The sequence below is a fragment of the Vicugna pacos genome, chromosome 19, assembly GCF_048564905.1.
Source record: "Vicugna pacos chromosome 19, VicPac4, whole genome shotgun sequence".
NCBI lineage: Eukaryota > Metazoa > Chordata > Mammalia > Artiodactyla > Camelidae > Vicugna > Vicugna pacos.
Window position 1 is genome coordinate 29,328,947 of NC_133005.1, and position 11,343 is coordinate 29,340,289.

The 11,343-nt window shown below is 42.5% G+C and overlaps 1 pseudogene; it reads right to left on the reverse strand.

Moving 5' to 3' along the window:
* Positions 1-5,466: 5,466 nt before the first annotated feature.
* LOC116284358 (ubiquitin-like-conjugating enzyme ATG3 pseudogene) lies at positions 5,467-5,998 on the reverse strand (annotated as a pseudogene).
* Between the last annotated feature and the right edge of the window lie 5,345 nt (positions 5,999-11,343).

Sequence of the window (11,343 nt, forward strand, 5' to 3'; positions counted from 1 at the left end):
TGAATTTACCTGGAAACTTCCAATGAGAGTTGATATCATTTTTACTTACCTTTTTTGATCTTATATCTGCATTTCCTGTCTTTCTTGTCGAATATTTCAGAACCCAAAGGCAACCACACTTGTTTTATATCTACTCAACTGTCTCAGAGTAGCACTCTCACCAATGACATGATTATGGAACACAGCTTAAGTTTTTTTTTTTTTCCTTTAATTCACTAGGCTGGGCATATCCCAAAAGGGATGAACAACAGATTATTCTCTCTTAAAACCACCTGACATAGTTTTATCTGTGCGATTGTAGCTCAGTAGCTAGATGTATTCATTTATTTAATTTTTAACTTTTTATAAGGATTGCCTTTCAAAAGTGCAATTATAAAATTATAATTTAATACATAAATAATACACATGAATCTATACAATTAATTATAACATTACTTTATAATTATGTAAAATGTGTACATGGTTCCAAGTCAAATCTACACAACTGGATGCTCTACACGGACTCCCAGAGTTCTCATGTAGCATGAAGCCCCATTTGCCCACCATGGAAACCTGCTTGAAAACACACTGGCCTGCTCTTCCTCCCCAGCCTCACTTTCTCAGAGCCTTACTAGTTTTCTAGGTTCACTGCTCACATTAACTACATGTGCTCAAAACTTTGTCTCCTGGTCTGCTTCTTGGGTAACTCAAATCAAAGCACACACTTTTCTCCACCTTGCTTCCCACATAAAAATAGATCTTGAAGGTTGATCTTTGCATTATTCTGTAGATCAATATGGCTGCAGTTACAGAGGCTTCTCCAGTGCCAGTACCTTGACTAGAGGAACTAAAGTTTGGGCGGTCTCACTGGATAAGACCCACTGGAACCCAGATTGGCATCACAACAGACGCATGTTCCTTGCAAGGTGGGACAGTGGCTAAGAGGCATGCTTCTCGTGCCAGGTTGGTCTGGGTTTGAATCCTGACTCCGGTGGCTATTACCATGCGAGCTGGAAAGTCACTCCAGGTCTCTGGTCCTTGGTTTCCTCATTTGTTCAAGGAGCATAATGCTTGCACCTGCCCTATGAGATATGTTGATGGGAGGTTCAAGAACTCAGTGTCTGGCATATGCACACCTTCTGTAGACATTATCATTGTTGTATCATCATCATCTCAAAATAAAGAGACTGCCCTAATTCCTTCTTCCTGAGCACAGATAATCCCTTTTCCAGGATCAGAGTCCTTGGTTCTTTTACAAAGTCTTCACGGGATATGTGCCCTAGACCTTCTCCATCCTGGTCAGCTGTAATGGTGGCTTCAAGAAATAGAAACTTCGGGGGAGGGTTTAGCTCAAGTGGTAGAGCGCATGCTCAGCCTGCAAGAGGTCCTGGTTTCAATCCCCAGTACCTCCTCCAAACAGAAATCAATGAATAAATCTAATTACCCCCCCTTCATAAAAAACAAAACAAACAAACAAAAAGAGAAATAGAAACTGTCCTCCCAGTGGGACATCGCTGCTGGAGAATTTGGTTTGAGCTGCCACTGTAAAATTCTCTCGTTAAAAATTTGCGTGAAATTCTCCCATTTTGAATTTCCCTGGATGTGCTCTGCTCCACAAGATCTGGCCTTTACCCAGACAGATCAGGGGACCCTCTGTCTGCCTCAGGCCCTCCACTGGCCCTTTCTCATGGCCCCTGTCTGCCCTCCCAGTGACACAAATCTATCCTGGGGAATCCCAACAAGAGCTTTTACTGTTACTAAATTCTGAAGATTTTCTCAGAATTGACCAATTGTGGTTGTAAAAGTGTTTATACCCTGTAGTCTGAGGAGAAAGTCTGTCACAAGGAAAAGTGACAGCATGGTCTCTTTCCCAGGAAGCAAAAAAACCTGGGAGACAGTGAAGGTGAAGGATGAAAAAGAAGAGTGTTGACAAATATGAGGAGATGGAATGGAGTTTTCTTATTTGTGTCACACCCTGTCCTGCAGTTATTTTGAGCCTGGCATCGTTAATGGGCTCTGCAGCTGTCTGTGGGCCGCAGCTCTCAGAGGGGGGAGAGGGCGCCTCAGATATAAAGTGGGACCCCTCATGGCCTCCACAGACCCCACCCCCGAAACAACACCCCCACGGGTCAGAGTGAAGATCCACTGAGTGAACGTTGGCTAGGGTTTTGGCTAAAATGGCATCCTGGAGGCTGAGCAGAAGGCTCACACTGGGAAACAAAGAGTTTTGTGATATGAGATAAATGCAGATATTTCTGGTAGTTTTGGAAAGGGGTCTAGTTCTTAAGAGACGATAGTGACTAGGCAGGGCAAGGCCATTGGACACATGGTTTTTAAGATCTAAAGATTCCTTGGATAATGGGATCCAATACATGGACACTCATGGAACTGTTTGTTACTTAAGGCTCTAGATGAGAGAAGAAGAGAAGGCCGGCAGGCAGAAACACACGGGGGGTTGCACCCAGGGGCAGCAAGCTGCAGCTGTAGGAGGAGTTTATGCATGGTGACTGGAATGGATTTTGAAGACTTCCTGGAGGTTGGAGAAGTTGAATAATTACTTAGGATCCTGTGTTTAGGAATTGCCTCTAGTTAGTTGTTTGGCACCTGGCCCTGGAGAACAGGACCCCAGTAAGGGACATGGTTGGTGTAGAGGCTTAGCAAACTACCCATGAAGGGGAACTGAGAGTTTTTAAGCCATGACTTCAAAACTGGGTCAAAGCAGCACTACAAAATACTATATTATAGCATGTCAATTGGATTCAGGGAGATGCTCAGCCTCTGGAGAAACTTAAGTCAAAGTTGGCCTAAAACCCAATCATAAATCTTGAACCAAATGTTAGAAATTAGAATAGGGAAACCAAATATGTAGCATGCATGCCATTACCATCCCTTCCCTTGATCATAGCAGACATCACTAATCAAACATGATTTTGAGATTTTGAGCCTGCTCAACTTGGAGTCCTTCTCAGCTACCACGCTGACAAGCAACAAAGTTGGCATGTCATTTGAAACCTGCTAACCATTTTTCATTAGAAGAAAGAACTAGTTAAAGAGGATGTAGATGTCTGGGTGTTCCACAATTTGGACCTGGAGAAGGCAGGATCTAAAACTCTTACAAGCACAGTGCCTAAGCAAATGTGCCTCTAATGGTAGAAATGTGGACTAATAGACCAGAGGGGAAGACCTTTTCAGAAGCCAGTGTTCCCACCATGTAGACAGGCCCAGACCCACCCACAAGGCGTGCTCTGGTGTGGTGTCTGGGACAGGACCTCAAGGTGGGGCAAGGGATATTTGATCTTTTTGGAAAACACAGCTGCCTAACCTCAACTTCTCCTCCAAGCTATGCTACATCTGGATCCTTTGCTGAAGTATTTTATTAAACATTTCATCCATATTTCTTTTCACCCCAGACTTCAAATTTTGATTTTCTCTGCTATTTATAGCAACACCTGTGGTTTGTCGAAGTGTAAAAGGCATGTTTTAGGACAAAGATGTTTTCATAGAGGCTGGCTAGATATCTGAGATCTACCAACGGGCAGTCGGCTCAGGTGAAAGGAAGCCAAAGGGAAACCAAACTTTGTTTTCTTGATTTTTTTTTTCTTCCTGGAAGAGGGAGATCACTGAACAATGTCAGTTTGTATCTCCTCTCCCTTGGTCATCCCAACACAATCAGTAAATATTTATTAACTTCCTACTATGAGCCAGACTGTGTACTAGGCACTGGGGACACAAGGCAGTAACCAAACTTGATGTGATCTCCACCATCCCAGAGCTCTCTTGGGGTAGAGAGAGAGAGAGAGAGATGAATTCAATAATCCCAGAACAATATATAAACTGTCACCTGCTGTTTCGAGAGAGGGATGCATGGTATGAAGAAAGCTTATGATGAGGGCTTTGATGTAGTGAGGGAAGGCATTTGGAAGTAAGTGACGGTGGAGACTAAAGGAGGGGTCTGAAGGAGTCAGCGAAATAAAGAGTTAGGTAGCAGGAAGGGGTCACAGCCTGTGCAAAGTTCTGGCAATGGGAAGAAAGCATGAGCATTAGATGAAACTAAAGGTCAAGTGGCTGGCGGAGACTGAACAAAGGGAGATTTGATGGGCAGTACTTTGGAAGGGGTGCCCGAGGACCATCCAGTCAGGACTTTATAAGGCAATCAGATGTGCATTTACTGAGAAGCTCTTAAACTTCAGGGCCTCTTAACTCACTCTGGGGTAAATGTCTTTTTTCCCCAAAGCCCTGATTCATGAATGTTGCCCATCCAAATAATATTTAATCTATTGCACAAGAAAAATTTGAAGTCCCCTAAAATCTCACAGGTTATTTTGAAACAAACTTGATAGAAGAGTTCTCAAATTTGTCAACACTCCTAAAAATTTTGATGGAATTTCCAATGATGAATCAGTGAGGCTAAAAACAAACAAACGAACAAACAAAAAACCAAAAACCCAGTTTTGCTCTACTATGCCAAGGTAAAAATAATTTAGAAAGCCTGAGTTCCCTGTCATAAGTTTCTCCCCATAGAAAATGATTTTACATGCTCAGTGTCATATGAAAAGGAGATCAAAGAATATGCAGCCAACCAAAAGTAGGAATTATTATAGTGTTGCACCTGTGTGCTAATTAGTACAAACATTGTGTTATTTTCTAGGATTTTGTAATATTAGTTTTATCATTTACTTAAAAAATACAGTTTTTGTAATTTATTTTCTTATTCTAAATACGTATTCAAGTTTGTGCCTAATTCTGAAACCAGAATTTTGTATTCTCAGCCGATCTGTTCACTGTAAGTCATTGATCACTATTATCAACTCTCCACCCAAATGCCAGGGTTATTTTGTAGGGTGAGTCTTTCCCAGGTCTCTCTACTTCTTAAAATCCTTCTCTGGTGTGTGTGAGTTGAATCACACCCACCCAGACATGTCTGTCTGTTCTTAGCTCAGAGCTGGTGGGTTCAGTCATTTTGAGGCAGAGGGGTGTGGTGAAGACAGTGGCTGGGACACAGGGTCCCTTTGCCCACCTTTCTCTGTTTCAGGTGCGTTTTGCTTTAAGCCAATGATTCTGGGTGGTGTCCAGGAAAGAACACTGGACAGCAGATTTCAGTTTGAAGTCTGTCTCTCTCAGTTACTATGTGGTCAAGCCTTTGAATGTGTCAGACTCTGTGATGGATCCACGTGAATATCGTGATTGACAGACAGACAGCAGCAGACCGCGTCAAAGATGTAAGATTTCCTTAATAGCAAGTGAAATGGAAATATCTCTATACGGAGGCAAGAAACACAAAGCAGGAAATGGCCTGTAAGGTCCTTTTAGGGACACACACTTTTTATTTTTTTTTTGTAATGGAACATTTTTAAAATTTAATACATACACATATAAGTCTATTTATTAGGGAAATTGTACGTATTGGTGAATATGACCAATGGTCACATTTATGGGTAATTTCTTTAAAAATCAAAACCATTAATTAGGATAGATTCTATGCCCTACTTATTTCATTGTGCAGTGTCTTGTGTAGTCATATTTTATTGTTGGAATGACAGTTTGCAGACATTTCAGGAAAATTAGAAGACATATGTGAGCATCTTTCCTTCTGCAACAGTCTCAATGATCGTCTTCATCATCCAGGACGCCTGCTTGGGGGAGCTGAACACACAGGAGGTGGTGAGAGAGAACGGTGATTTCAGTGGTCACCGTTTTCTTCAAATGAACTTGACTTCACCCATGTGGTCAACTGATAAACGCTGCTGTTGCTCTCCATGGCTCATGGCCACTGTTGTGGGATCTGGTAGCACTTATCACAAGTGATACAAAGGTCGTAAATTCTGGTTTGCAAACTCGCAACACCAGTTTTAACTCTACAAGCTCCTCCTATTGTCCTTGCACCCAGAGTAGCCTTCTGTTTCCAACAATCCATTCTTTCAGATTCTTCCACATCTGCAGCTTTTCTTACATCTTCCTCTTCTTTCTCTTCACACAATGCTGAGCAAACTTGGAGTTTTAGACTGTCTTTGCTGCCCAGCTATGGAATGAAGGAGCAAATGGAAGACGGAGAGTTGAGGCACCGATCAATTCTGACTTTACGGTAGGACTTTAATTTAATCTTCGCAACCTCAGGAGAAAGAAATTCTTTCCATCTTATAGACGAGGAAACTCTGGCCCTAAGAGGGGAGTTGATCTGAACAAAGTAGGACAACCAGTAGGTGGCTGAACCTGGGTCCTGACTCAGGTTTTCTGAGTCTATATCTTAAGCTCCTCCTTTAGTGCTATGGCTATTTTCTCTTTTTGGTCCGGATGTCCCTCTGAGGACACAGTGAAGGCATTTTCACACACATGCATGCAGATGTATACACATGCACATACAGCAACACACGTGCACTCACACACATGCATGCGCACAATAATAAACACTTACACACACACACACACACACACACACACACTAATACATTGTATATAATTCCAGGACTCAAGGACCCCTGATACCTGGTGTAAGACTTTCTTTCTGTACACCACGAACAGGGAAATCACCTCGTTCTTGCAAACTTGTGATTTGTGCCTGTTCTTCAACTACATTGAATTATTAACTAATTACTGCTTGTGGAAGTCCTCGGGAAATACCAAGCGCTTGTTCAATGCTGAATATGGTTATTAGTGAAGATTTGATTTTAGAGAACAGCCAGGGAGCCCCGAAATAAGCAAATGATGGTTGTGTAGGGAGGCTGGCCGCCGAGGGGCAAGCCGTGGTGCATAATCAAATTCTCGAAGGTGCTCCCGCTCATTTCTTGCTACATCTGTTCACACAGGGAATTTGCACATTTTCAGAGAAAAGGATTCATCCTAATGGACTGCTTTTCTCAGGTCCCCTGTGTTTCATTCTTTCCGTGTCCATTTATCTTTCCTCTGCCCCTTCTCCAACCCAACCCCTTCATTCACAGCAGGTAAGTCTACCTCTCGGGGAAGTAGGGTCTCCATCTCAATTTTATTACCGTCATCTCTAAATGTGTCTACCACATGCCTGTGGTTCTGAGGAGTAGCTTCTGGGCAGAGAGGACCAGCAGTTTCCCCTCACTTATCACCAGTCTGCTCCTTGCACTGTGTCCTGCTTTCAGAAGTCACACAGCAGGGAATTTGCTTAATTAAATTCTATTACAACTTTAAAAGGAGGCTAATTGCGGCTGTTAGAAACGTGTAGCACATGCTGCCTGGTAGAAGGCGGCAGAATGAAAGCTTTAACCTTTTCTGTAATCCTCCTTACCTGGCCCTGATCTGAGCTTACATCAGTTTGGGGAAATGGGCTGACGGTGTGTTCAGTATAGATTTCTGCCTGCCTGTGGATTTGCTGCTCCAGTGGAGAGCTGAGATCCCCACTGGAGCTAAAGAATTCTAGTTCTGGGGCAACATGGGGCAGACACCTAGGAGGGCTTCCTGACTCTAGACCTGGGAAGAAGGTGGAGACAGAGGGACGAAGGCAGGGGCAGGTGGACTGTTACATCACCCTCTCATTCTTTTTGGCACTGTATTTATTTTAGGGAAACACAAAACAGCCTCTTCTATCTGCTCTCCACTCCTTCCTTCTTATATAGAACTGGCTAAAGTTCTCAGAAGAACATAGTCCCAAGAATTTGGACTCTTCGTGGGGGAAATTTGGTACTAAATTGACTTTCGATACCTTATCCATTTATCTATCTTCCTTTTTCCTCTTCCTCCTCCTCTTCCTCTTCCTCTTCTTCCTCATCAGAGTTCATATTCGCCAAGCGTTTGCTATGTGACAGGCTCTTTACTAAGCATGTTGCCTCTTTTGACACCTGCAGTGCCTTTATGAGGCTGGTCCCAGTACTGCCTCTATTTTACAGACGAGAAGACTTAGTGTCAGGGAGGTCTAGTGACTTGTCTTCAATCACGTTGCTCAGAAGGATAGAAATGAGACGTGAACCCAGCCAGGCTGGTCTGGTACATCCCAGCTTTATGGCAATGCACAGTCCGAGGAAGTAACTCCTTCCCTCCCTCTCCAAAATAGGAAAAATAATTTTTAAAAAATCAATGATAATGTTACTACTTAAGAGATCCAGCTACCTGCAACTTTATTTTTCCAATGTATTCTCTCTCTCTCTGTCACACACACAAATGTATGTATAAAACATACAGTAAACATCTATATACACTATACATATAATACATGTTACATATACAATGTTACATATGCATGTGTATACATATTATAAATTAATGTGAGCATATTCTAGATTTCATTTTTGTTCTGTTTCTCCCCACCCTACAAAATAGGTCACGGATATAAATTCAAGCCATAATATATTTTCCTATTTGTCATTTTTATGGCTGATTATATTCCATTTGGTGGAGAAAATTTCCGTTTGGATTTTGATTGGGATTACCTTGAAATGACAGACTGTTTTGGCTATGATCTCCGTCTTCCTCTCCAGAAAGCTGGGAAAAACTCGAACATCTTTAAATGTAAGCTCCAGCTTGGAGAGAACCTTGTGGACACAGGAGAAATGGCCTCTCCAAGGCGGGCATTGCTTGGCAAGCACTTACCTGGGGGTGCCACCTCTCCTTTCCTTGTGAAGGCCAGGGCCAGGTGAGGGACCCCTCTGCATCCTCTGAGGTGAGGCTTATGTGCTCGGAGGGATGGAGGCTGGAGGACCACTGAGCCTTAGCAGGAACGTTAGGATCAGTAAGACAGTATGATATGGTGGGAAGATGTGGGTCCCGTACAGGGGTGGACGGGCAAGTGTTCAGCAAATGGCTCTTCAAAAAACCAAGCCCTGATGTGCAATGTTTACTATTTCTGTGGTGTAAATACTTTCACCGCGGCCAGTGTCAAGTCACCAATCCATGTCGTTGAACGAGGAACTGGGAAGAGACGGACAACCACACACCATTGTAACAGTCACCCCACAGTACGGACACAATAGATGTAGGATGTAAATAACCTTGAAACACAGACAACAGACAACGGCAACGTGTAATAAAGCAATTGCGAAGTAATGACTTTGAGTATGTATTACCTTCTATGAATATAATTCATTTCATTGTAACTTGATAACATTTAGCTTTAAATCGTGGCCGTCTGCGTTTAAAAAAAACATGATTAAGGGTTTGCAAAATCCCCAGTCATTTAACAGCCCTCTCCAACCAGCATGAGTCACCTCTCCTGGGCCACTGGTCAGACAGTCAGATCTTGGTTCTAAACTTAGCTCAACCACTTAGCAGCTGTGTGACCTGCAGAGAGACTTAAAAAATTTTTTTGTGTTATTGAGGGGGAGATTAATTTGGTTTATTTATTTTTAGAGGAGATCCTGGGGATTGAACCCCAGAGCCTGTGCACGCCAAGCATGTGCTCTACCACTTGAGCTGTATCCTCCCCTCCGAGACTGATAACCTTTTAATCTTCAGTTTCTTGCTATACAATATATTGTTAATAATGATAACTATTATGTTGGGATGTTGCAAAGATTAGAAGAAATAAATGCAAAGCCCCGGCAGGTCGGGGCACACCACCTGCTGCTCCCAGCGTTGGCAGTGGCAGCGGCAGCAGCAATGGGGGTGGTTTGATGCCCCGACTACTGGTAGCAATTATTCTTTAGAGGTAGACAGAGCAGACTCCAGAGTATGGTTTCAAACCGCCTCCTCCACTTGCTAACTGGCCTTCGGCAAATTATTTAATTTATCTGACTCTGAGTTTCTTTGTCTTCCAGAAGGGTGTAATAATAACCCTGACCTCAGAGGTTTAATTTGAAGCGAGTGACTGTGCATGAAGTTTTTAGCACAGTGCCTGGCACCTAGGGAGCTCCAAATGCTGGTGGCGGGAGTGGAAGAGGCAGGGGTGGGGGTAGTTTTTAATAGGAGGCAGTTTCACACAGTGGCTACAAGGAGAATAAGGGCTTGAATTCCAGATCCTTCACTCCTTTAGCCGTGTGACCTTGGGCAACTCCATGAGCCTTTCTGAGCCTTGGTCTCATTATATGTAAAACAGAGAAAATAATAGTAGCCAACTTTAAGGGTGTTGTCAGAATTAAATGAGATAATAACTGCTGTGATGATGCTGATGATTCTCATAATCACTGCTGATAGCACAGGGGATGCTGGAGCACCATGTCCGTCTGTGACCGTGACCACTTCACAGGGGACCTCTGGGTCAGCCCTCAGGTGCCCTGCCTTCTCATCGTCTCTCTCAGGACTTCAGCCCACCCTCCCGGTTAGCTTACTGATAAAAGGCTTTTGAGAAGTTGGCCCTTTGACAGAACTCCTCGTCCATTCCTTCCAAAAGACAAAGTCTGCACTGGCTTTATAAACCACATTGCAAATGCTAAAGGAATTTCAGCCTGGGGCTAAAGCTCTTAAACAGAAAGCTTGGAAGTCACGTGGAGCCCATGTGATCAAGTGGTCTTTTGTTAAGGGGCCTGGTAGTAATGTGTTCTGTTAATCGGGACATCTGATATTCATGGGACTGTGAGGATTACACAGACCTGTCAATCTAGTCTTGTAATGGGCCCTTGAGTTCTTGATAAAGGTGTTCACTTTCCAAAAAGTGGGCAGAGGATGGCAAAGGAGTTCGTGTGAGCAGATTCCAAATTGCATAGTATAATAAGGAAGCCAGTAAGCACATGTGACTATCGAGCACTTGAAATGTGGCCAGTCCAACTGAGGTGTGCTCTAAGTAGAAAGATACATTGCAGTTTGAAGACTTGGCATGAAAAAAGGGTAAGATATCTCATTAATAATTTTTATATTGATTATACCTTGACATGATACTGTTTTGGATACATTGGGTTACACAAAATACTATTAAAATTAATTTCACCTGTTTCTTTTTATTCTTTTTATTTTTTTAAGGTATACTAGAAGCTTTAAAGTTACATATGTGGCTCACATTATATTTCTATTGGATAACACTGTTATAGGGAATTCAGGCAGGAAACAGTCATTGTCAGTGTCAGAAGTACTGGGTTTTTCTGGGACGCAGGAATGAGACTGCAGATTCCAGAACAGACAGTTTTGAGATCAAAGTTGAGTTCTTTTTTTTTTTTTAATTGAAGTATAGTCAGTTTACAATGTTTTGCCAATTTCTGGTGTACAGCATAATGTTTCAATCATACATATACATACATATATTCCTTTTCATATCCTATTCTTTTCCATGATAGGTTACTACAAGATATTGAATATAGTTCCCTGAGCTATACAGTATAAACTTATTGTTTATCTGTTTTATATATAGTCCGATGGTATCTGCAAATCTCAAACTCCCAATTTATCCCTTCCCAACTCCTTTCCAACCCGGTAACCATAAGTTTGTTTTCTATATCTGAGAGTGTGTTTCTGTTTTATAAATAAGTTCATTTG